This window comes from Polyergus mexicanus, unplaced genomic scaffold (assembly GCF_030449975.1).
Source record: "Polyergus mexicanus isolate NDT 795.1 unplaced genomic scaffold, iyPolMexi1.0 SCAF_20, whole genome shotgun sequence".
Lineage (NCBI taxonomy): Eukaryota > Metazoa > Arthropoda > Insecta > Hymenoptera > Formicidae > Polyergus > Polyergus mexicanus.
Genome location: NW_027223340.1, coordinates 457,396 through 482,266, shown reverse-complemented (window position 1 = coordinate 482,266; position 24,871 = coordinate 457,396). Strand labels below are relative to the sequence as shown.

The following is a 24,871-nucleotide window of genomic DNA, read 5'->3' as shown; positions in this document are numbered from 1 at the left end:
TTAATTTCAATTATTACAAAGTTGTGTCTAGATTGTCCGAGCAATACGTTGATGAATGAATTCAATCTATTTTGATATACGCGCAGAACGTGTAGTAAATATGCAGATTATTTTAGTATAAAATTATCGTTTGCCTAGAACCATGTCGTGCATTATCAGTATGTCTGTAGTCTAGACTTAAAGCGGATGTTCCCGCATTTTGGTACAAATACAATAAGCGCATCTATCGCAGTCTTGTTCAGGAAGTAATCGTCTTGGTTCTGTTTTGCCATGATCGTTACATCGTTTAAGATAAATTTGCGTTTAAATAAATTTTCATGTAATATAATTTAATATAACTGCGTTATCGAATCTATTTTATCATAATTATTCTTTGAACGGAAATCTTGCATTAATAAAAATTGATGAGATTTTAAAAAAAAAGAAAAAAAAACAAGCTCAAAAAGATTTATACTCGATATGTACTCGGTATGTATATTTCCGCTTTTTCTTTTTGCAATCAAGCACTTAGTCAACATACAAGCTATCGATTCAGCATACGAGAATTTTTCTCTCTCTGTAGATAACGGAATCGCGGAGATGAAAGGTTGACACGAATCACACACGATATTTACTTACGTAAACATCATTGATAATCTATCGTATTTGCTGTATTCGCGAAGAAGTAAGAGTGAAGAAGAACGGTAAACATGTAAATTACGAGATGTAATTGATAAGTAACATTTGCGCGTGTCAAGTTATAAACGTATAACGGAAATTCCCCGATTCATTCCTTCGCCGAAGCAACCCTTCGGACAAGCTAGCCCCCCCCCCCCCCCGGGTAAATGACCAATCACCGCACCATCCCGATTTTACCTGCAACTAATTCGGCGACAAGCCCGTGCTCGGAATATCCAACGCCGAGTTACGAGTGGATTAGTTTAAATCGCGAGGGTCCGAATGCGCGGCTCGTATTCGAGCCTAACGCGTCATCACCAAGGGGGGTTTTTAATTATAAGCGATACCCGCGCGGACGTCGGATTAGATGGTATTTACTCGAGCGCTTGAAAACGGAAAACCGCTAATAATTTTCGGAATATAACGTAATTATGAAAATGTATCGTACAATAAAAAATAGAAACATGCAAAATATAAAAATATTGTTTCAACTTTTCGAAATACTTGGATTCTGAGACATCGAGTATATTGTAATATCTCGAATGTCATTTATATAAGTCTATACTCTTCGCTGCCAAGAATTGTCGACTAACGCAGGATCGAGAGCGGATAAAGAGAAGAAAGTAATCTCGTATAAATACTGAAGCAATTCTAAAACGTCGATTCTAAAAAACGGAAGTGTACTCGGCCTTAAGATAAGAGCAAAGAAAGTCGAATAATCTAATCGACCGGTATCTATCACGATTACCGCGTTCGAAACATACATTTTTTTCCGGAACTCTCGATTTCTCGTTTTCCATGCGAATGAAATCCATGTAAACGTACGGCTTTGCCTCAAACAAATATCTTGCAGCTTTCTTATTTTTTTAACTCTGTCTTGATAATTCATTTTATTTATTTATCGCGATAAGTAGCGATAAGCGTTGATAAAGCACATGTGGATTTATGAGTGGCGAGTGAAAAAAGTGCGCTACGTTTACGTACATATGAAACACGAATATGTACGTAATGTAATCTAATGAAAATGAAACATATCTTATTCTGCAAGAGGAGAATTTAAATTAACACGGAGAATCGATATACTCGATCGTTCCATGTGCAGGAGGCCGAATCGGATAGCGTTGGCTAGATATATCCCCGAGGAACAGCAACGCCAACTGAATTCTCTCCGCCATCGCGGCGCATATAGCGAGCCTTGAATTTCTGTCTGTCGTAATGCACCCACGGGCCGTACTTGCACGCTAAGCCGGTATAACTCTGACGGAACAGCCACTTTCGTCGTGCTTTTCCGCGGCTCGCTGACGACAGCGTGGGCACGTATAAACGTTGGAGGGGACCAGGCAGAGAGGATGGGAAGGGAAGGGAAAGCGGAAGATGGACCACCATAATTCAGAACGAGTGCTAAAGGGAGCCTCGTACGTACCGCTGTGAAACCCTCGCGAATACCCAGCCGCGCGCTATTACGAGCAGTAGAAGCGAGCCAAGAGGTTCGGAAGAGCAGGCACTCTACTCATAAAAATACCGACGTAAGGTGGAGGAGCCGGCAACCGAGAGGCCGGCGAAAATAACACTTGGAGAGATCTTTCTTACGGACGATGTAGAGCGAGGAAAATTCGCGAGGAGAAGACGACCGCGGCATTAGCAGCGAACGGAAAAACAAGTCGAACAAGTCAACCCCAATTTGAAGCTATCTTATTTTCATTCTGTAGAACTCGGTCTTTGTGTCCTTGCGATCGTCGTTCATTGAATTTTGCAAACTTAAAAATATCGCGCTTCTAAGAAATTCTGAATATTAGATCGTTAAGTTAAAGTAAGCTACTGATTTAATAATAAGCGACATACACGGCTTATATGTAAGAAAATATTTAAAGACGTCGGAAAGAAAAAGGGAGAGAGAGAGAGAGTTAAATAAAAAATATGAAATAATTTTTTCATAATTAATTAAATTAGAAAAAAAATAAAATATACAATCGCCGTGCAAGTAGCCGTCAGACTGAAGACTCAGCGGATCGAGAGTTTCTATTTCCCTCGAGGAAGCGAACCCGTCGCCCTTGTCAAAAAGGTACGTCACGTACGCGACGTTCGAAAAGAAAACTGTCGTACCTTTCACAGACACTGCCCGATACATTTACTTTGCGCACGTTTCAGCCTCCGAACGAACAAAAGAGAGCGGATGGAGGGAACGAAGGCGCGACGAAGAAGACGAGGTGGCGAAGGTGTCGCGTTCTCCGCCCGATGATGCTTCTTACTCTCGCCCTTCCTTCGTTTCTCCCAATGCCATTCTTAATTCTCTCTCTGTATATCCTGAAGCCGACGTTCGCGAATAATGCGTTTTGTTCCCTCGAAGGTGTTAATATCGACGTCACCGCATCACCTCCGTAACCTCTCCCGGCACTCTCTCCTCTCTAATCCATCCGATTATAGTACGCGCGCTTGTTTGCGTTCCCTGGAGACGCGCCATTCGATTCGGCCGTCGAGCCGCGTGTATTTATTGTAGCAAACTACAGAGACGGGAAAGAGAACGCGAGATATCTCCTATTATCGACGCTGTCCCGCTAACGGAAAATAAAATTAGCGCGCTCGTAACGTTTTTATACACCCTACCGTATAGCAACCGGCAGCAACGTGAGCGAGAAAAGGATGCAAATAGGAAGAAAAGGGTGGATTGCTTTCCACCGTCGTTTCACCCTCGGATCCCTCCCTCTTCGTTTCCAGCCCCTCGCGAGCCTGTCTCACTCTTACACGCAAACTCCATTAGGGGTCCTGGAAGTCCACGCGCGGGGAATACCGTATTATGACACCGGAGGGCTCGAGGAAGAAACAAACGTACAATGAGCGGAGCTCGTCGTGAAAAAGGTGAAGAAAACGAAGAAGGTGCGCGACAAAGGGCAAGTGACAAAGACAGAAAAGAATGAGATACGCGAGAAGAGCGAGTGCTTGGAAACGAAGCTTTTCCCTCTCGCGACAATCTCGCTTAAGCGAGGAATTATAAATACACGATATTTTTTGCAGATCGCGCCCGGATATGCATGACATCGGTGCATTACTCGCACAGGAAGATACCCCATATCGCATCAGATATTTAAAACATCCTCCTCGAGCCTCGGATATATCTCATTTTGCTGGAATTTTTTTCGCCCTTGTTTTTGTTATTTAACAAAATTTTGCCGTCGTGCATTAGCTTCGTGTTTATATTTTACGAGCGATGCGGTTCCCCCGGATTATCTCGGAAGCATGTACATAATATGTCGAATTTGCAAGCGTTCTCCGCTAACGCGTATATATTCCAAGAATACAGTTATAAAGCTACTTCCTTCCTCTAATACGAAGCTAAAGTCTCATCGAGATAATGGATATCTCGCCGAGATACCATCCGTGTCTCGCGGTAAAAGCCATCATAATCGTAGTATGTCATACATTCGCCATCGCGAGACATCGATAATGAGTATTATCACGTTTATCAACGCGTAATATAGCGCGTAGTATCACTGCTCGAAATGTCACTCCGACAATACCTTTTTACTACGTTCCGTGGAACCGGAGATAAGGAATGAAACGCGTGCGAGAGTATTTTAAGCTCGTGTTATATCGTAGTATACGTCGAAGAACCCTGGAAGAACCGCGCCGCGGATATATCCTCACGGCGTTTCGCGCCGACTCCTGATGGTGTCGTAACTTTTCAATATTTTTTTTTTTTTTTTTTTTTATCCGTCGTGTTTGAATAGTGTATCGACGAAACTTGGTGCTACCGGTGTCTGGAAACGTTTAGATAAAAGCCAACTCTTTCATCCGGCTCGGGACTTTTATAGTAAATCTTATCGACATGTTTATGATATCGAATGCGCCCCGTGTACAGTCGAGAGGCAAGAAATTCTCGACATCATAAATATTATTCATTTTCATCCAAAAAAAGTTTGCTTTTTATGAAAATTTTTATAAAATTTAATTATAGCCAGAAAATTGTCAAAATGCGATTAAATTTGAACCAAACTCGCGTTACTTACGAATCGCAAATAATGATTTGTCAAGGGAGTTAATTACTGAAAGAAGCGAGAAGTTTTTTTTATATATTGTAAGGATTATTTACGATAAAGTTATGTATCGGCAAAAGTAAATTGGAAAATGGGAACATTCTAATTTTTCTACGTCGGCACCCTTTTTACCTTGACCAAAGAACGGCGGAAGTGATCGAAATGGATAATGCGCTAGAATTTCGTTTCGTATCTTCCGCTGGATGCGCCAACCGTCGCTCACAGTTCGTGACTGGAACCGACGAGGAAAGGAAAATTTCACGAATCGAAGCACGATGAGAGTGCGCCGCCTCCGATGAACGAGCTCGCGCCGCGATGGAGAGGAAAATCGATAGCGCGTCTCGGCTTCTCCTCGAGAATTTCTCGCGATCGCTCGTCCAACTCTCACCTCCGACCGCTGCCGCTTCCGCCTCCGTCCCCCCGCCTATCCCGCCATCGACGGCTGCTCTCAACTTATCCCCCGCGCCGTCTTCAGACTCGATCCATAACGGTGGTTTTTGCCCGAAGGCAAAATAGTTGGAAAGCCCCGGGTCATCCATCAAAGTAACGCGGTTCTCGTCGACCTCGCTCCTAAGATTCGCCGACCTTCGCTTAGCCCTCGCCAACTCGACGCGATCAAGGTCTTAGCCTAACTCTCTCGAGATACGTTGCGCGATATAGGATCTCGCGATGACAGCTGCTGCCACGTGTGACGCGATATTCGTCGATAATAGTTTCGCCTTACTCATCTCTACTTTTGTCAATCGAGCACATTCGCGTACACGTTACATCGTTGATAATCCGCAACATCGACAATTTCACTTCTCCCTTAACGAACCGAACACATCAGAGAGATACGTCGATGTACCAAAAATAGAACGAAAATGGAAAGTATCTACCATCCTTACCCGCGCGTCAGAGATGAGCTACTCCGCCCAACGTTACCCAATCTCGCTGACGTAACTAACGCGCTTCCGTTACTTCCCGCTCGATAACTGGTTCACCCTCGATTTACGAGGTTTTAGCTGTTTTTAGAAGAGCGATGGCAAGACAGGTTCGCGAAAGGAGGAAGAATCGAAAGAAAAAAAAAAAGAGGAGACGGAGAAAGGAAGGGAACGTTTTATCTCTCACACTCTATCGTTTTCCGCTCATTGCTCTTCGGGCAGCGAAAAATCTCGAGCAACGCGGATCCAAGGGCGGAGAGATACAGATACCGGCGAGTTACGTTCCTCTTTGGCGCAATCGGCGCTTCCCCGACGGAAATGAGATCGTCGTCTCGTCCGATTCTCTCCGACTAGCGCTATTTCACGTATCGTCGACCAACACAACTTGATAAAGATCAAGATGGGAATGATGGCTGGTTTCAAGAATTCGGAGGTGATAGTAGTAGGAGCGCCCGCTCGTGATTCGAGAACAACGCGACGATACGACGCGGAAATAACAATGAGAAAGAGGGTATTCGTCGAGGGCATTCAACACTCGTTAGAAGAAAACGTTATCAAAGTTACGTCATATACCCGCGCACCTTCGTCAAAGAATGACGTTGCATCGATCGTGTATATGGTAGACGCGTATAGCGCGTGTCTATTTGTACACGTCTCACGTAACGATCGCTAACGATTGACGACTACGTCGATACGTTACGGTACTTTCCGGTTACGGCACACTTTCTCGTCTTGACAACGATAACATTGATAGAACTGTAGTTCTCGATATGTAATTTCTAATAATTTCAGATAAATTTACTTATCTTATTAACGATATTTCTTTTCTTTCATTAATAATATAGAGAAATATCAGCGCTAAAAAGATGACATTGAGATGAAATATAATCATATTACTTGAACGATGTGAGTTTAAGATGAAATTTTATTCGCTTTGTATATTTTCTTTCTTTCTTCTTTGATTTTTCTCAGTAAATAAATGGACACGAAGCTTAAAGTAAAATAATATATCAAATATGTAAAATCGATATATATATATATATATATATATATTACTATAATAAAAAATATTACAATAATATATAAATATACATATATAAAATAGTAAAATTAATGCGCTCAACGATTATAATTATGAAATCATCAGTAATCATTAATGACGAATAACAGAAACAATCAAGGCAAAAATAATATGGTCAGTTTTAATTCTAAATATTTATATGATTATTAGATTATAAATAATTAATCAAAAACAACTCGATTTTTCAATACCATCGTTTCCGTAAATTAAAAAATAAATTGACACGCATATTGTTAATTTTGTTAATGCACATGTTTGATAATTTTCATTCTCTAAAAATGACGCGTTAAGGATGTTAAGATTACAGAGTGATCAGAGTTAAATAAAATGTAATCGTATTAATGATCGAGTTCGAATGCTAATAAAATAGTAAAATTAATGCGCTCAACGATTATAATTATGAAATCATCAGTAATCATTAATGACGAATAACAGAAACAATCAAGGCAAAAATAATATGGTCAGTTTTAATTCTAAATATTTATATGATTATTAGATTATAAATAATTAATCAAAAACAACTCGATTTTTCAATACCATCGTTTCCATAAATTAAAAAATAAATTGACACGCATATTGTTAATTTTGTTAATGCACATGTTTGATAATTTTCATTCTCTAAAAATGACGCGTTAAGGATGTTAAGATTACAGAGTGATCAGAGTTAAATAAAATGTAATCGTATTAATGATGATTTCGAATGCTAATAAAATAGTAAAATTAATGCGCTCAACGATTATAATTATGAAATCATCAGTAATCATCAATGACGAATAATAGAAATCATCAAGGCAAAAATAATATGGTCAGTTTTAATTCTAAATATTTATATGATTATTAGATTATAAATAATTAATCAAAAACAACTCGATTTTTCAATACCATCGTTTCCATAAATTAAAAAATAAATTGACACGCATATTGTTAATTTTGTTAATGCACATGTTTGATAATTTTCATTCTCTAAAAATGACGCGTTAAGGATGTTAAGATTACAGAGTGATCAGAGTTAAATAAAATGTAATCGTATTAATGATGATTTCGAATGCTAATAAAATAGTAAAATTAATGCATGTCTCACTTCTTTCCGCATCTGGTCATCGCGAGATCCCTTCCGTTTCCGGTTGCTCCCTTCGCTTCAAATTGAGACGAGACAGTCTATCAATTTGTCCACTCGTGCATAATCACTATTCTCATAATCACTATTTCACTCGTAGTCCAAAATCCGCCATATGCAATGACGCGGTAAAATTATTTCCATGCCGATTATAAACATGAAAGAACATATAATCGCGTATTAATAAATGGACGGAGACGATTTTCCGTGATTCTAATCGACATTCCCGATACTCACGACATCCACTTTATACACGGGATAAACTTGTGATGGATAAAAAAAGGCGAGAAATACGGAAAGAATATTTCAATCTCGCACGCTAATGCGATACGACGGTTACTGTAACGGTTACGGAAAATTTAGGCAGGTTGAGTAGTAGTAGATGGGGAGGGGGGAACGCGTCGTCGAATATCCGTTCCAGGAAAAGGAGCGAGCGCGTCTCTTCCAAGAAATAAACCGTACGCGAAAAATCCTGCGCGAGATAAAACAAACTAGCTCGAGCGACGCTCTTTTGCGATCTCGATTTATGAAATTGTGAATATAACTCTGAAAAAAGGATTACATTCGAAAACAATATTAAAGAATATTAAAGCAGAAACGTGTGGAACGCGACGCGCTTATATTTTCAATGCAATATTATTATATACGACAGCGAGTAAATTACTTCAGCGCCTAAAAATATGTTAAATAATGCATTCATCGATCGTTGTATCGTATTATAAAGTCGATATATCAAAACTACAAATTACTCTCGATTCGGATATTTCGAATATTCGTTCGGATGCGAAATTCATTTTCGATAGATAAAAGATGCGTGGGAAAAATCTTGTCGTTTGCGAGTATATATATATCGAACGATGCCTTAATCACGATTACACGGGTTAATATATTACACTCGGATAATCGCCTGTTATTCGATACAAGACCCCCCCGACACTCGTTCGTACGCGGATCTCACTTTCGACGGATAAAAAGATGCGAGAAACACGGAGCGCGACCGTAATTCGTCTTGACACTCGCGCTTGTGGGAAGGGACTGACACGATTACGGAAAATTTAGGCTGAACGGGTGGTACGTGAGGGGAGGGGAGGGGAGGGGAGGACCGCGTCGCCGAACGTCTCGGTACAGAAGCGTTCAAAAAAGTTGGATGTAAACATTCAGATATAAACAAAGAAGCGCGGCTCGAGAGAAAGAGAGAGAGAGAGAGCTTATATTACAAAATCTCGATCAATTTTCATGGCGAAACGATAATACATACGAGAATAATCGTTGAATAGAATGCGTAAGATTCAAGGAGGAATATATCTGAAAAGCAGCTCACACACCACATATGAACATTCCTAATAAAATATTCTTATTTAAGAGAAAAAAAAATGTGTTCGGTTAGTCGACAGTTCATGGTTGTAAAATTGACCAATCACGGTCATTCGATTCTTGATTGGTGATTGGTTAGTTTTAAAACTATGGATGTTACTGAAATCCAATTAAGGGTGACGTGTCAACGTTAATCAATGTCTCTGAAATGCCGCGAGAAACCACGAGTACCAACAGCTAAATGACCCATATTAAGTTAGCCCCCCCACCAACGCCAAATTAAGTCAAATACATAAAATAATTTAGTGCTAATTATGTACTAATTAGTTGCCGTAATCCGAATTTTGTTGCTCAAACCGTTTAGCAGGAATTTACATTCAAAGTGGGGGGTGCTAGCTTGACATTAAGCCAGCCCCCTCCCATAGTGAAAAAAATATATATAAAGCTCGAATCAAAAAATAAAATACACTAGAATTTGTTGCGTATTCTTAATTTTGTTAATGTACATGTTGGATAATTTTCATTTTTTAAGAATGACGCGTTAAAGATATATGTTAAGATTACAGAGTGATCAGAGTTAAATAAAATGTAATCGTATTAATGATGATTTCGAATGCTAATAAAATAGTAAAATTAATGCGCTCAACGATTATAATTATGAAATCATCAGTAATCATCAATGACGAATAATAGAAATCATCAAGGCAAAAATAATATGGTCAGTTTTAATTCTAAATATTTATATGATTATTAGATTATAAATAATTAATCAAAAACAACTCGATTTTTCAATACCATCGTTTCCATAAATTAAAAAATAAATTGACATGCATATTGTTAATTTCGTTAATGCACATGTTTGATAATTTTCATTCTCTAAAAATGACGCGTTAAGGATGTTAAGATTACAGAGTCATCAGAGTTAAATAAAATGTAATCGTATTAATGATCGAGTTCGAATGCTAATAAAATAGTAAAATTAATGCGCTCAACGATTATAATTATGAAATCATCAGTAATCATTAATGACGAATAACAGAAATAATCAAGGCAAAAATAATATGGTCAGTTTTAATTCTAAATATTTATATGATTATCAGATCATAAATAATTAATCAAAAAACAACTCGATTTTTCAATACCATCGTTTCCATAAATTAAAAAATAAATTGACACGCATATTGTTAATTTCGTTAATGCACATGTTTGATAATTTTCATTCTCTAAAAATGACGCGTTAAGGATGTTAAGATTACAGAGTGATCAGAGTTAAATAAAATGTAATCGTATTAATGATGATTTCGAATGCTAATAAAATAGTAAAATTAATGCATGTCTCACTTCTTTCCGCATCTGGTCATCGCGAGATCCCTTCCGTTTCCGGTTGCTCCCTTCGCTTCAAATTGAGACGAGACAGTCTATCAATTTGTCCACTCGTGCATAATCACTATTCTCATAATCACTATTTCACTCGTAGTCCAAAATCCGCCATATGCAATGACGCGGTAAAATTATTTCCATGCCGATTATAAACATGAAAGAACATATAATCGCGTATTAATAAATGGACGGAGACGATTTTCCGTGATTCTAATCGACATTCCCGATACTCACGACATCCACTTTATACACGGGATAAACTTGTGATGGATAAAAAAAGGCGAGAAATACGGAAAGAATATTTCAATCTCGCACGCTAATGCGATACGACGGTTACTGTAACGGTTACGGAAAATTTAGGCAGGTTGAGTAGTAGTAGATGGGGAGGGGGGAACGCGTCGTCGAATATCCGTTCCAGGAAAAGGAGCGAGCGCGTCTCTTCCAAGAAATAAACCGTACGCGAAGAATCCTGCGCGAGATAAATCAAACTAGCTCGAGCGACGCTCTTTTGCGATCTCGATTTATGAAATTGTGAATATAACTCTGAAAAAAGGATTACATTTGAAAACAATATTAAAGAATATTAAAGCAGAAACGTGTGGAACGCGACGCGCTTATATTTTCAACGCAATATTATTATATACGACAGCGAGTAAATTATTTCAGCGCCTAAAAATATGTTAAATAATGTATTCATCGATCGCTGTATCGTATTATAAAGTCGATATATCAAAACTACAAATTACTCTCGATTCGGATATTTCGAATATTCGTTCGGATGCGAAATTCATTTTCGATAGATAAAAGATGCGTGGGAAAAATCTTGTCGTTTGCGAGTATATATATATATATATATATATATATATATATATATATATATATATATATATATATATATATATCGAAAGATGCCTTAATCACGATTACACGGGTTAATATATTATACTCGGATAATCGCCTGTTATTCGATACAAGACCCCCCCGATACTCGTTCGTACGCGGATCTCACTTTCGACGGATAAAAAGACGCGAGAAACACGGAGCGCGACCGTAATTCGTCTTGAGACTCGCGCTTGTGGGAAGGGACTGACACGATTACGGAAAATTTAGGCTCGACGGGTGGTAGGTGAGGAGAGGGGAGGACCGCGTCGCCGAACGTCTCGGTACAGAAGCGTTCAAAAAAGATGGATGTAAACATTCAGATATACACAAAGAAGCGCGGCTGGAGAGAAAGAGAGAGAGAGAGCTTATATTACAAAATCTCGATCAATTTTCATGGCGAAACGATAATACATACGAGAATAATCGTTGAATAGAATGCGTAAGATTCAAGGAGGAATATATCTGAAAAGCAGCTCACACACCACATATGAACATTCCTAATAAAATATTCTTATTTAAGAGAAAAAAAAATGTGTTCGGTTAGTCGACAGTTCATGGTTGTAAAATTGACCAATCACGGTCATTCGATTCTTGATTGGTGATTGGTTAGTTTTAAAACTATGGATGTTACTGAAATCCAATTAAGGGTGACGTGTCAACGTTAATCAATGTCTCTGAAATCGCCGCGAGAAACCACGAGTACCAACAGCTAAATGAGAAATTTTACAATTGATGAAGACATTCGCGTCGCGTTTTTTACACGTTTCGTATTTCAATATATTTTAATATTCCTTTAAAATATATGATTCTTCTTCAATTATATGTATAATTTCGCCAGAAAATAATCGCGAGATTGCAAAAGTATCGCTCGAGCTTCGTTATCTTATCCTTGTTCGTATCGCGAAGGTTTTTTGGCGCACGATTTTTTTCTCGCAAAAAACTCGCTCGCTCCTGTTCTTGGAAGAGATATTCGACGACATTCCCCTCCCCTCCCCTCCCCTCCCCCCACCTATCCGTCCAGCCTAAATTTTCCGTAACGCGTAACGTATTACGGTCGCGTTCCGTATCTCTCGCATCTTTTCATCCATCGAAAGTGAATTTTGCGTGCGAATAAGCGTCGGGAGTGGTGAATGGAACAATGGACGATTATTTAAGTGCGTCGTCCGTTAATCCGGTCTTAATCACAACTTTGTACAAATGCGAAAGCAAAGGGACCGGTGAGTCAATTTGTCAATGATTTTATTTATTTATATAATTGTCAATTTGTATTGACGATGCATTCGCGCTACTTTCAGAATTACTTGACTATAATAATTATCATATTTGCCACGTGTCTCGTGACATTCATTGGAAAAAGTGACGTGTGTGTTAAGTCGCCCTCTCGCATTTTAAAATCCTTCAATGAACAAAATTCGAATGAGAATAAAATACACGCGAGTTGAAATTTCTCAATAGGAAAGTAATTTAAATTCCCTATTTTTCAGTCTTTGGAATCGTAAATTAAAATTTAAATCGAAAGAATTGCGCGATTCTAGCGTTCGATACGATAAGATATAAATATCAGAGAACGAGAGAATTCACGTTCTCGTGGAGTGAATCGCACACTCGGAAAGAGACGCGCGAAGGGTAGAGGGGGTAATATATATACCGTGAGTATCCTCTCCTTATTCGTCGAGGATTGATTCTTCGCGCGTTGTAACGTCGTCGAAGAAGTAATATAATGCGTTGTTTTGAATGTCTACGCATTTAATTGAATTTCTCTCATGTCGAGAGAAAGAGAGAAAAGTTATCGAGAAACAATTCCAAGTTAATTTAAACTGATTATTATACTTATCGAAGTTGTGAGGTATAAACAGATTATTCTATTTGTCATTTATCATTTTCCGTTCTATTTCGTTGATTTTTAATTTCTATCTATCTTGGTAGAATAGAGGTGGAGAGAGAATAATTACAGTTTACATTTACATTTTTAAATCTCAATATTAAAAGAACACTACGAAGCGAGTATTCGATGCAGAAATAAAGAAATCAAATACCCGTGCGCAAAATAATTCAATTAAAACATTATTGGATTAAGTCAACAGCTGAGAATAGTTGGTATCGTTTCGCGGTACGAACGAGAATTAATTACATTCATCTTATCAATTACACTTATCGCGTCTATAATCGAATCTGTTGATATATCAACAAATCAAGTGCCCGTTTTCTCCAGAGAAAAAATTTAAACATAGTCTGTAAAATATTACTCCTATTCTTCTTCTCGAATCAAATATTAATACAAATACAATAAATAAATTATATATAATGAAAGTTTTAAAATTATTTATTAATCTTATCTTTACTCGCGTCGTTATATTTTATTTTTATATTTCCTTCTATATCTTTAACGTAATATTTTTCAAAACTAATTTAATCTACTCGTATCATCAGAATTTCGATTCTCCTCGAGCAACGAGACAGGTAGGTAAAATATGTATCATTCGGGGGGGGGGGGGGGGGAATCAATTTCGCGCATTTTATTTCCTTACGATCTCGTAAGGAAACTACGATGAAAAAGTGAGAGAGATCTTGCCGATATTTACAGACTCTACGCACCGCACGATTCGACGACAGGGTGCATAACATCGCAGTTAACTTGCATCAAAGATAGGCCTTAACGAGCTGCATTTGCCTACGTAACAGGTTACATCTCACTGATAATTTCCGATAAGTGCTCAACCGCGTTAACTAGAGCAACCACCTTGTTGCGCCTACCATCAACGATATCTACGTTGCAAGAATATCATCCAACGCTAACTGATATCTGATAACGAATAAATTATGAGTAACGAAGTATAAGATTTAAGTTAATAATAAGCCCTCCTTTATGAAACGACTGTCATATTACATATCCGATGCATTATTGAAAATTGTACGTTTTCTCTCAAATAAATTATATATATTTTGTATCATCTATTTTCACTTTTAAAACTTACCGAATCTATCGAAATCCATAGCTCGAGATGCATGCTCGAAACGAACTCATATCGAATAAGCGTGTAGTTTCTGCATTTTAGATTCAATTTTACCTGTAACAAAACAAAATTGGTTAATGCTATGTCATGGGGAGATTATTTCTCGTCAAAATTCGTCAAACAATATATTGGTATATATATATATTTCTGTTTACATAAAAGAAACTATATTTTAAAAAATAATAGAGAAAATCAACGCGTAGAATATATGTATTATAAAACAATCGGATCGTGTGATTGACTCCCGAAATAAAACGATTCGACGGAATCATGTCAAAAGTCGATGTCCTGCAGATTAATGAATTTCATGGCCGATCGGGAAAGCAACGACGGAAGAAATAGACGCGCACGCGCACGTAGGTTTCGAAATAATCGCGTTTGCTTGCGGATAACGGACGCGCGTGTTCGCAGGGTTTAATAACGCTAAGTAACGCGAAGCGTGGCAAGAAAGACGGGTTATGAATGCGCCGCGAAACTTGTGACCGATGGCGTTCCCTCCCGAGCCACTTTGTCAGCTGTGCACCCGCCATCGCGAGACCGCTCGCTCCGCTCTAAAGCAACAAAGTGCACATACGCGACACACATTACTCTCGTCGCGGTTACTCTCTTCCGTTCGGAAGAATCCCCCCGGGATCTGGACACGGCTCGATTTGTCAAACTCGCCGGCGACCTGCGGCGATCGTTCGAAATCTCGGCCAAGTCAGAATGCAAATCTAGGCAATTACTAGCGATGATAATTTGCTCTCCGCTTTTTAAAGAGACGATGTAATTCTGTCCTCGAATATCGTGAAACTGTCATCGCGTTTTACGTTTCTAAGAATTTATTCTTTGAATAAAACCGATTTAACTATATCTGCTATTCTTCCTCCCTCTCTCTCACAAAGCTCTCGAAAAAATTTTTGAAATTCGTCGTATATAATCCAATACAGATTTGAACAATTAGCAGGGGCGATCTTAGCCTTTAAATAGAGACTGTACAACTTTGTCTTTACAATTCATAAACTCGCAGTCGTGTTTTTCATTTCCTTGTCGACGAACATGATAGAGTTATTATGTTCTCTAATTAATCGTCGTAAAGCTATGCAATTAGATTTTTATACGCTTTTCGCGTAGACTATTCAAGAGCATTACAAAGTATAGGCCGTCGGAGCAAATCCAGTCGAGGGTCTTTAAATCTTTTCAAAGAGAGAGAGAGAGAGAGACGCGGAGAAAATAATTTTTCAACGTTTTAAAATTAAAAGCGAAAGAAGTCGTTGACTGACAGCGCTTAATTGAAATAAAATCGACGCGCGGCCAACGTTGAAATTAAATTTTTCTTTCAAATAAAGATGGACGGTACTATGAATAAACGAGCGTTCGCGAACAAAGTGCGTGTAAACGCGGAGCTGTTTAATTGCCGAAATATTATCGCGCATCCCTCGCAAGGGAGAGCCGCGATGGTTAGATGGCAGGGGTCCCTAAGAGTTAGGGGAGCGAGCGGGAGAATAGTTGCAAAGTCGGGGGAAAAGTTTGTCGAGGCGAGTCGGTTCGCTCCTCCAGCAGGAATTGGGTCCCGATCCATTTCCGGCGGCGATGCGAGGTCCGCATCGATTATTCCCAATTATAATAACAAATGCAAATCAGAAATAATGATTCGGGAGCCTGGCGATAAAGGCGCTCGTTCCATTCGCGTACACGAGACTTATTAGCATCTGTTCTGGAAACGGCCGTACGACAAACCGATTCAACCGAGCGCAAATTTTTCCATTTCCGCGATACGTCTCGTATCGCATTCGATAAGATAAACGTAGCATACTACGATCGCGATAAGTAGAAAAAAAAAAAAAAAAACTGATCGTATAACGGCAACACTGCGGTCATAGTAATCGGTAATATAATACAACGCGTCAATCACGGAGAGATGGATTTAGCAGTTTCGGCTATGCCCATGCGCCCTCGACAATCTGCCCACACACGAATAATTAATCAGGTTTCGATCGTACGAGACGCGCAATCACTGCGCCGGCGGTCGTAACTAGCGCATCGCAATCGAGCGACGTGAATTTTATAATTAACGAAAGCAAAATTTTATTATGCAAAACAAGATCGTCCCAATTTTCCGAATTTTACGGTCGGTGACGATTGATCGAGCTACACCCGGTAATTACGCTTAATTACGAGGACCCCGCACTTCGATGCTCGAAAATAACCTTTCCCTAAAAAAGTAATTGCTTCGCGCTCGTGGAATTTTTACAGCGTCATTTTATTATGCAAAATGCAAATGCTAATCGGATGCTACCTGCTCGTGTTGTCTCCTCCTGCAGTAGGAAAACCACACATGTCCGTCAATGTGTAACGCGCGCGAATTGATATCGAATAATGAGAATGAGTTTTATAAGACGCTAAAATTTTTAATAGCTCACAGTTCTCCCATAGTAAAATGACAATACCAAATTAGATTTATCAGAATTTATCGGAAATCTAACGTGTCGTTAATCAAACTGCGTTTAATATGAAAAATTTAATTTACCGATAACATCCGAAGAAAAATATTCCATGTAGCGCATGATAGGGAAAAAAATAAAAAGAATAATACAAGGAAAGAAGTTAGAGATATGAAACGAGAGATGAAAGAAAAGATAGCATTTACCGAAGACTAAAAGATGAAAGAGCAAATGCCGTATCTCGTTGTCACGATTATCCCCGATCGACCCTACTTACTTTATCGTGTTCTGGATAATACCCGACGACATAGGGCGACACCGGGGGGGGGGGGGGAGAGAAATTTCGGAAACGCGGGGACGAGCGAGCGGTAGGACGATTACCGCGAGTAATCGTGATAATCGTCACGGGACCTGCAGCCGGAGTCACGACATCGGCTGAGACCTGTGCCTGTCCATGGTCGAACCAAGCAGAACTGAATATTCATTAGCGATAATAATGCCACACGATCCCCGCTTCCCCTCTACTTCGTTTTCCGCAGCAGCAGCGGCGGCGGCTTCGCTCTGCTTCGGGTATAAATCCTCTCTCATCCTTCTTCCTTTCTCCCTCTCCTCTCTTTCTCTTTCTCTCTCTCTCCCGTGCATCTCGCATCTTTCGTTTATCCTCCATCTCTGACGCTGCTATTTCGGGTGCACGCACTTTTATATGCGTATGTGTGTGTGTGTGTGTGTGCTCTATCCGTTCCCTTCCAACAAAACCGACGCACCAGGACACGGCATCGCCGTTTTGAATACGGGACTGATTATTATTCAGAAAGTATAGCGCTCTCCCCAGGCGACTGCGAGGCCGCGGAAGGGAACTGGGCAAACCCAACTCGATTGCGTTCTCGCATAACTCGGGGTGAAGCATCCCGGGTCGTCTAAGGGCGACTGTGACGCGAGGGTGTCGCTTCTCTTTTCGAAGGTAAGTGGTCGAAGGATGTTGCGAGCAGTGTTATTCTTAACTATGCGCGATATAATCGTTTACAAGCGTGAATCAAGAATAGCTCGATTCTGTAGAGGTTTGTTAAAATTTTTGATAATAAAAACGTGACAATTGACATAAAAATCAAAAATTGAAATTCCATGGCGTTTCCGACCTTCGATTTATATGAAATATTGACGAATAAAATTGATTTCGTGAAAAGAAAAACAATAATTATTATTGACATTAATCATAATTTAACTGTGTCGTTATCATAATGTTTTCAAGCACTTTTCTATTAAGATACGATAGAATATGAAAAGATAAAAAGACTAATTTCAATTATTTCCAAGTTACTCGACAATCTTTCTGATGCATCGTACTAACAATTATTCAATTAACCGATCTAGAAATATATCGTAGTACTCGCGAACGCTACAGGTAGGACAAATATTGCTTCTCAGCGCTGTACGTTGATTAAGGAACGAGTCTAAGAACGGAATGAGTCAAAATCAAGGCTGCTAACTCAACAAGAGTCATTACTCACTCCAGCACTTCTTACTATCGCGAGATTGCCGGAAATGACTGTAGCAATGCTTAACAGTCGGCGATGAATCAAAACTGCAGTGAATCATAAGTGATAATCGCGATGAGAATATCAGGAAATGAGTGAAAAAATTCTTCGATAAAAATTATTCCATGAAATAAATAAATAATAATTATTCATCGCAGCGTGTAAAAAGTTATTAACTCTACAATATTTAAAATAATAATAATGTGAAAATCTACATATACTTTTAAAATAAATAAGTGAATAAAAAAGAAAGCGATTATATTATATATGTCCCGCTAAAATTAATCTCGCAATAGCAGAAGCGGTCTTTTTCCGCTTTTTCGCCAAAGCAACGCGGAACAAGATAAAAGTGGAATGAAGCGTGAATTTTCACGCGCACGGAAATTTATATCGTTGGCAAGAGAGCGGAGCACGCGGAAACGAGAAAACTTATGAACGCGTGCGAGGAGCGAGACTGCAGACGCGTATACGCGCATTCGATTTCACCGCGACACGACGACACGTGGTTCAGGAACGTGTTCGATAACGATTTTAACAACAGTTATTAATCAACTTCTTCCAGAAACGTTATCCGTCGCGCAGAGAAAATATAAGCTGCAGGGAGAGCAGCGATTTCGCAATGAGAACGCTTCCATAAATCGTCCTCGTCGTGAAATTATCCGGATTTTTGAAACTTTAGAGTGACAGGAAAATTCGTTCCTTTTCGTTCCTTTACCAGAGAGAGAGAGACTAGTGAGAAAAAAAAATACCTTTCTCGTTCATATCCTTTTTACGTGCCAACACTTGGACAAAAATCGAGCCAATTCTCGACGCGCCTTCTCGATGAAACTTTCCGCGAAAAGGAACAGCATACGCGCGCGTGAATTTAAACCGGCTATGTTTCATTTAACCGGCCGCGGCCTCCGCAAATTGACTCTTCCGCCGCGCTGACTCGAGAATAAGTAAAGTTGCCTCAAGTACAGCGCGCAAAAGGAGGAGACGCGATAAAAATTTTTGTTCGAGACTTTTTAATGAAATACCATAAGCGAGCCATTCGAGTTTTCATAAATTTAATAATCGCCTTGCTGTTCGTTTCTTAGCGGTAATGGCATCGGTATAACAAATATCTAAAGAACTCGCCAAACAATTTAAATTTTACGATCCAATCAACTGTATAAAAACGCATCTGAGATTTATATTTCTAGGAAGCGCACACATTTCTCCATCATCGCGCGATTACTATGTAATAAAATATTATTAAGCTATCAATCATCTCTCCCTTAATAATATTGTATTTATAATAAACTAATATGATTTTTATTCATATCAATATGCAATAATATTATAATTTTATTCCGCAATAATATTTAATATAACTTAACATTTACAATATAAAAAATCTTAATCACGGTTCTCTTATAATCAAGATTATTGTTTAATCTATTGATTATCGGCAGTAACGAGATTTGGTGAAAAAACTCCACGGAAAATAAAGAGAAAGTCACTGGTGTGTCAATGTCATAATAATTGAAGCTCCGTATAAGATAACATTAATGAGAATCAAAATAACGATACGTAACGCGGTATTAATATATCTGAAAGCAAGAAAATGGCTCAATTTTTCATTAAACAAAACCGTATATTAGTAGATGATTAATAATGTTACATGTATGAGAAACGATATATAAAAATATTCCTGCCGAGATGACTTACGATATTGTTTCACTTGTCTCGGATCACAAGTCTAGGATCTAACTAAAATGTGAAACAAGTAAAACGATACGTCTGCAATATTTGCGATATCGTTCTTCGAACCAGGCACGCGTATCTGTCTATTCCATTTGCATAAAATTGCAGTTACATCTTGGCAGACACGTTTTCCTTGCGCGCCGCGCAATACGAATGTCTCGCGAAATTTCTGATAGCAAAGTACTTCCATCTCCCCCTTTTGCGCTGCGTCAGCGGAAGAATAAAATAACGAGGCACCATTCGATACTATTATACGAGCGCGTCTCGTCAAGTATTACATGCGCGAACGGACATTGCAAAAATATTACATTTGTATTCGAGACAAGACTTTCTAAACACGACACGTCATTTCAAACCATTGCCACAACTATTTCTAATTCATACATAAATTAATAAAATTCTTTAATAAACTTATTCACAAGTATTTGTTAATTTGAATCGTCAATAAGTATTTTGTCAGAGAGGAAAACAGAGAGAGAGAAAGAGAGAGAGAGAAACCACATACATCAATATATCTTACATTTAAAAAAAAAAAAAAAAAAGTGTAATATTAAATTCCTTTTTTTTTTTTTTTTTTTTTTTTTTTTTTTTTTTTTTATGCATAAGAATAAAATCAGAAGCAAAAAATTGCTTAGCACATATTTCAATTTTGGCCACAATGGCTTTACTCATATTTCGATAAGCGACACGTAAAAAAATCTTTCTCACTCGCGTCATCGATGATCTCACCGGTAGGGAGATGATGAAAATATGTCGAGTCGCGAGATGACATTTAAAGTGTTACGCACAAACGACGGTTAAGTAACCGGCTATTTTATACAAGGCGCGCGCGTTCAAGGAAAACTTGTTCCCGTGCACATTTCTCGCTATTGTACGATAATACGACGACAGCAAATGAATCCCCAAACTTTATTTTCAGACGGAACAAAAGCGCAGACTCCTACATCCTTTTCTTCTCCGCTGTTGTGTCTCGTGAAATTAAAATGTCTCTCGATTACGCTACTTTCGCCATTTACGCTGCAAGTACAACGATGCCGAATGGTACTTACTTCGTACAAGGTAACGATTGCCAATAAAGGTATCCTCGAATTTCTTCCACTCTTTACGTAAATACACGACAGATTGACTGTGGACTTTTTTTTTTCATTTTTCATTTTTCTCTTTGTGGCCAATGATAAATGCAACCGCGTACGCAGAATTTCCTATATAAGTCACGTTTGAAATATTATATCGAACAATTTAAATTGTTATACAATATATCGCGCGCGCGCGCGCGAGATCGCTTGTTAAAATAAAATATTTAAAAACAACTTCATATAGAATACTTCGAAAATAAAAATTGTTACATTTTAGATATATAGAATTATTTAATAATATTCTTTAAATAATTTATGTTAATGCGTTTGTTCTATATGTAGTTTTGCGACGTTATAATAGCGTACGATGAATCTCCTTCTCTGCCCGGTAAGATACAACGTTGCACACTACACGATTATATATCGTGTTGTGTTACCGAACGTTACCGAAAGCCCGACGTGGGTTAAGCGGACGTGAGCGGAAGAGTCGGAAGATGAGACGCGGCAGCGCGACACGCGGACGTAAATCGTCGCCACGATCGAAGGCAACGTAGAAGGGTTGGCAGGTAGCAAGCTTCATGCAAATCTTATCGCCGGTACGAGCTCTACGTGGCAGGATAGGGCCAAGATGGCAAGAAGATTGGCCCCGGAGCACCGGGGAGACAAGCCACAAAAGCGCATAAATACATCTTAACGGATGCGTTCGAAATCCCGGGCGCGCGTCCACGAGAGCCCCGGTCACACGTCGCATCGGCAGGCGAGTGCACCTACCTATCCTATCCCCCTCCCCCCCCCCCCTCCTTCCGCCAGCCTATGCACTAGTATCAGGCCCCTCGACAATGTCCGGCGCATACAGAGAAGTGCGGCGCGTCGTACACGCATAATACACGAGAGAACGCGGGGATGTGCGCGTGCGACGAGCGGTGGAAAACAGAGAGGACGGCGCTTGCTACATTGTTTCACGAGCATAATTTGCACTATCGCGCCATGCAGGCCGTAAATTCTGGCGGGCAAGTCGCGGTACTCACCCTCGGACCTTCTCCGGCGGCGCCGGCATTTGAATATTTTTAATATGCAGCGCACGAGGTCGTCTGCTAACTAACCTCGTATAACTATCCTGCCGCATCCCCTTTCGGTCTATGCGGTCTCTTCCCCCCTCCCCCCCCCCCTCTCTCTCTCTCTCTCTCTTCTCGCCTGTCTCTTGCACGAACACGCTTCTCGTTGCCTCGTGTCAGACTGGCGCGCTTCTTTTGCGAACCCAGAATTCTGGCTATTTCCCTCTCCGCGCTTCCTTCTTACGACACGTCGACGGACCGGAAGTGGTAGAATTCCAAATGCGGTCCTGTGAATTGCGCACGCTTGCATGACACGATGCACCGACCGCGACCAACGAATTCTCTCTCTCTTTCTCTCTCTTTGTGTGTGTGTACGTATTGCTCTTACTTTTTCCCTCTCTCAGACACTCTGCTTCCTCGTTTCGGACCAGTCACCTGCGCCACAACGGTGTGTCGAAATTACACGAAGGAGGAGAGGACAGGATACGCAAGGGGATGCGTGTGAGTGACTACTGCGGCAGATGGTTACTCTCTAAGATTATTCTCCTTGGCGCGCGAGCTTTCTCGGAAGAAAAGAAAGTTGTGAAAAAATCGGTTCTCCTAGCATATATCGACACGTATAATGTATTATCGCAAAGTTTTCAATATCGCGGTAAAACAGTGACGACGTGTTTCTTTTATATTATTCATCACGTGCTGCAGACTTGTAGAAGATTGACATCGGCTATCAAGTATTTGATACTTGGTGCAAAAATATTACACAATATTTCAACACGCTAACATACGCGTTGTATTATTTTTATGCAATTATGGAAGACTAATGTCGAGTTGAGAGAGGTAAAAATTTACATAGAGAAAAAAAAAAGGGACATTACTTTGGGTCTTATGTAATAAACGCGATATAATACTTCATGACTATTAAATTTCCTGTGATAAGCTAGTTTGAAATATAAAGGTTGGAATAACAAGCGTCGAGTACTAGTTAGCGATATACCTAAATAAAAAATAAAATTATGCACGCGCACTTATGCGTGTGTACCACTTTGCTATATCGCATTACATTTCTTTTCTATATGCCATAAAAATTATGCCATTATAAATACTTTTTTACGCATAATAATAAAATAATAGCTTTGCTTTAGTAACTTATTACAAAAGTATAAATAACATATCTTTTTAGAAAATTAATGTCTTCGTACTTGTTATAGTTTCTACTATCTTATTAAAGTTTTCATAATAAGATCGCAATTATATGTTTCGGGTAATACGAGATAAATCCAGTATAAAAGGCAACATTAAAGGCAGAATAAAAAAAATAAAAAAAAACCCCCCCAAGATAAAGGTTGACGAACAGACTGAGAAGAAACATGGAATAAAGGTATATTTGCAAAAATAGACCGTTGTCGATAAGAACGCTCGCGGTCAGAGGACACACAATTGTCGTAGCGAGAGCAAGAGAGAAAAGTCGGGGCGGGAAAGGGGGTAGAGGGTAAGAGAGAATTCATTAAGGTATGAATAATGCGTCTGCGATGCCAAGGCTGCTGCCGAGAGCACCACCATGCATACCATGGCCTGCCCAAGGCATGGGCGGGGAGGAGCGTGGCTAAAATTAAAGCGAATTCGCTCCCTCGGCGCACAACGTTGGCTTCTGGTCGAAAACGCTCGCTCCACGGCGCTCACGGTCGCCACGTGCTCTTCTTCAAAGAAGAGATTATGAGAACGAGCAGAATCTTCTCCGCAAAAACGGGAGAGAAACTTGAAATCGCGGCGAGTTATTCGGGACTTTCGCGCGTTTCTTCGCGTAGAAAGTAAGCGAGTATGAGATATCTCGTCTCGAGAATTCCTTTCATTATCCTTTAACCGTTGACCAAAAATCGCTTCGAGCTGAATCGTCACGAAATGATAAACGTATCTGATTTATTTTCATGTACATTTCGGAGCAGAGAAAAAAAAAATAAATTTTCTTAAAATCTTTAAAAAATTATGTTAAAAAGATAAACAACCGAGCTAGAAATTATATCAACGCGAGACTTTATAAGGCGCATACGCAAACAGCGCAATGATATTTTATTGCATCGTAGCCAAGATCTAGTTTTGCAGCAAGTTTCAGGAGATGTGTCTGATGGCGCAATTGTACGACCAGCGAGAACACGGTACTTGGCGAATGACGCGTTTCCGTTAGGATTTATCCGTCGTCGTAAAGATCGCAACGAGAAACTACCGGTGGACGAAGATAGATATACGTGTGATTAGATTCGCACCAAACAAAGCGAATAATGTGTACGCCAGACAAATTTTACGGTCGTCAAGTCGCGAATGTAATACAAGGATATACAAAGATGTGACCTACAGTTGGATTTTTTTTGTGCGTCTTTTCGGCAGAAAGCAATTTTCAGCGACTTATTTTCGTAAGAATAATGATAGCGAAGATTAAAGAAGATGTTATATCAAATATGTATGGTGTGTTTTATGACGTAAATCGCTGCGCAATTTTATCGAAGCAAAATGTTTATAAGAATTATCAAATATCAAATATGAATCGAAATGTATGTGATAATTGTTACTTGAATAAGAAAGTTTTTAATTTATTAATCATTGGCCAATATATAGATAGATACAATATATAGATCACGTATACCGTAAAAAATTTACCGT

At 39.3% G+C, this 24,871-nt stretch overlaps 1 protein-coding gene across 4 annotated transcripts in view; it reads right to left on the bottom strand.

Moving 5' to 3' along the window:
* The window catches only part of LOC138941845 (Krueppel-like factor 6), a 331,103-nt gene that overhangs the window by 285,230 nt on the left and 21,002 nt on the right, over positions 1-24,871 (bottom strand). The window contains exons 1-2 of one of the 4 annotated variants that reach the window (XM_070311738.1): positions 8,703-8,854; positions 7,774-8,148 (exon numbers count right to left, since the gene is read on the bottom strand). The exons of the other annotated variants lie outside the window; for them this stretch is intronic. The gene's annotated coding sequence lies outside the window, so the exon portion shown is untranslated. Of the gene's footprint in view, positions 1-7,773; positions 8,149-8,702; positions 8,855-24,871 lie in introns of those variants that run through there. 4 annotated transcript variants of the gene reach the window in all.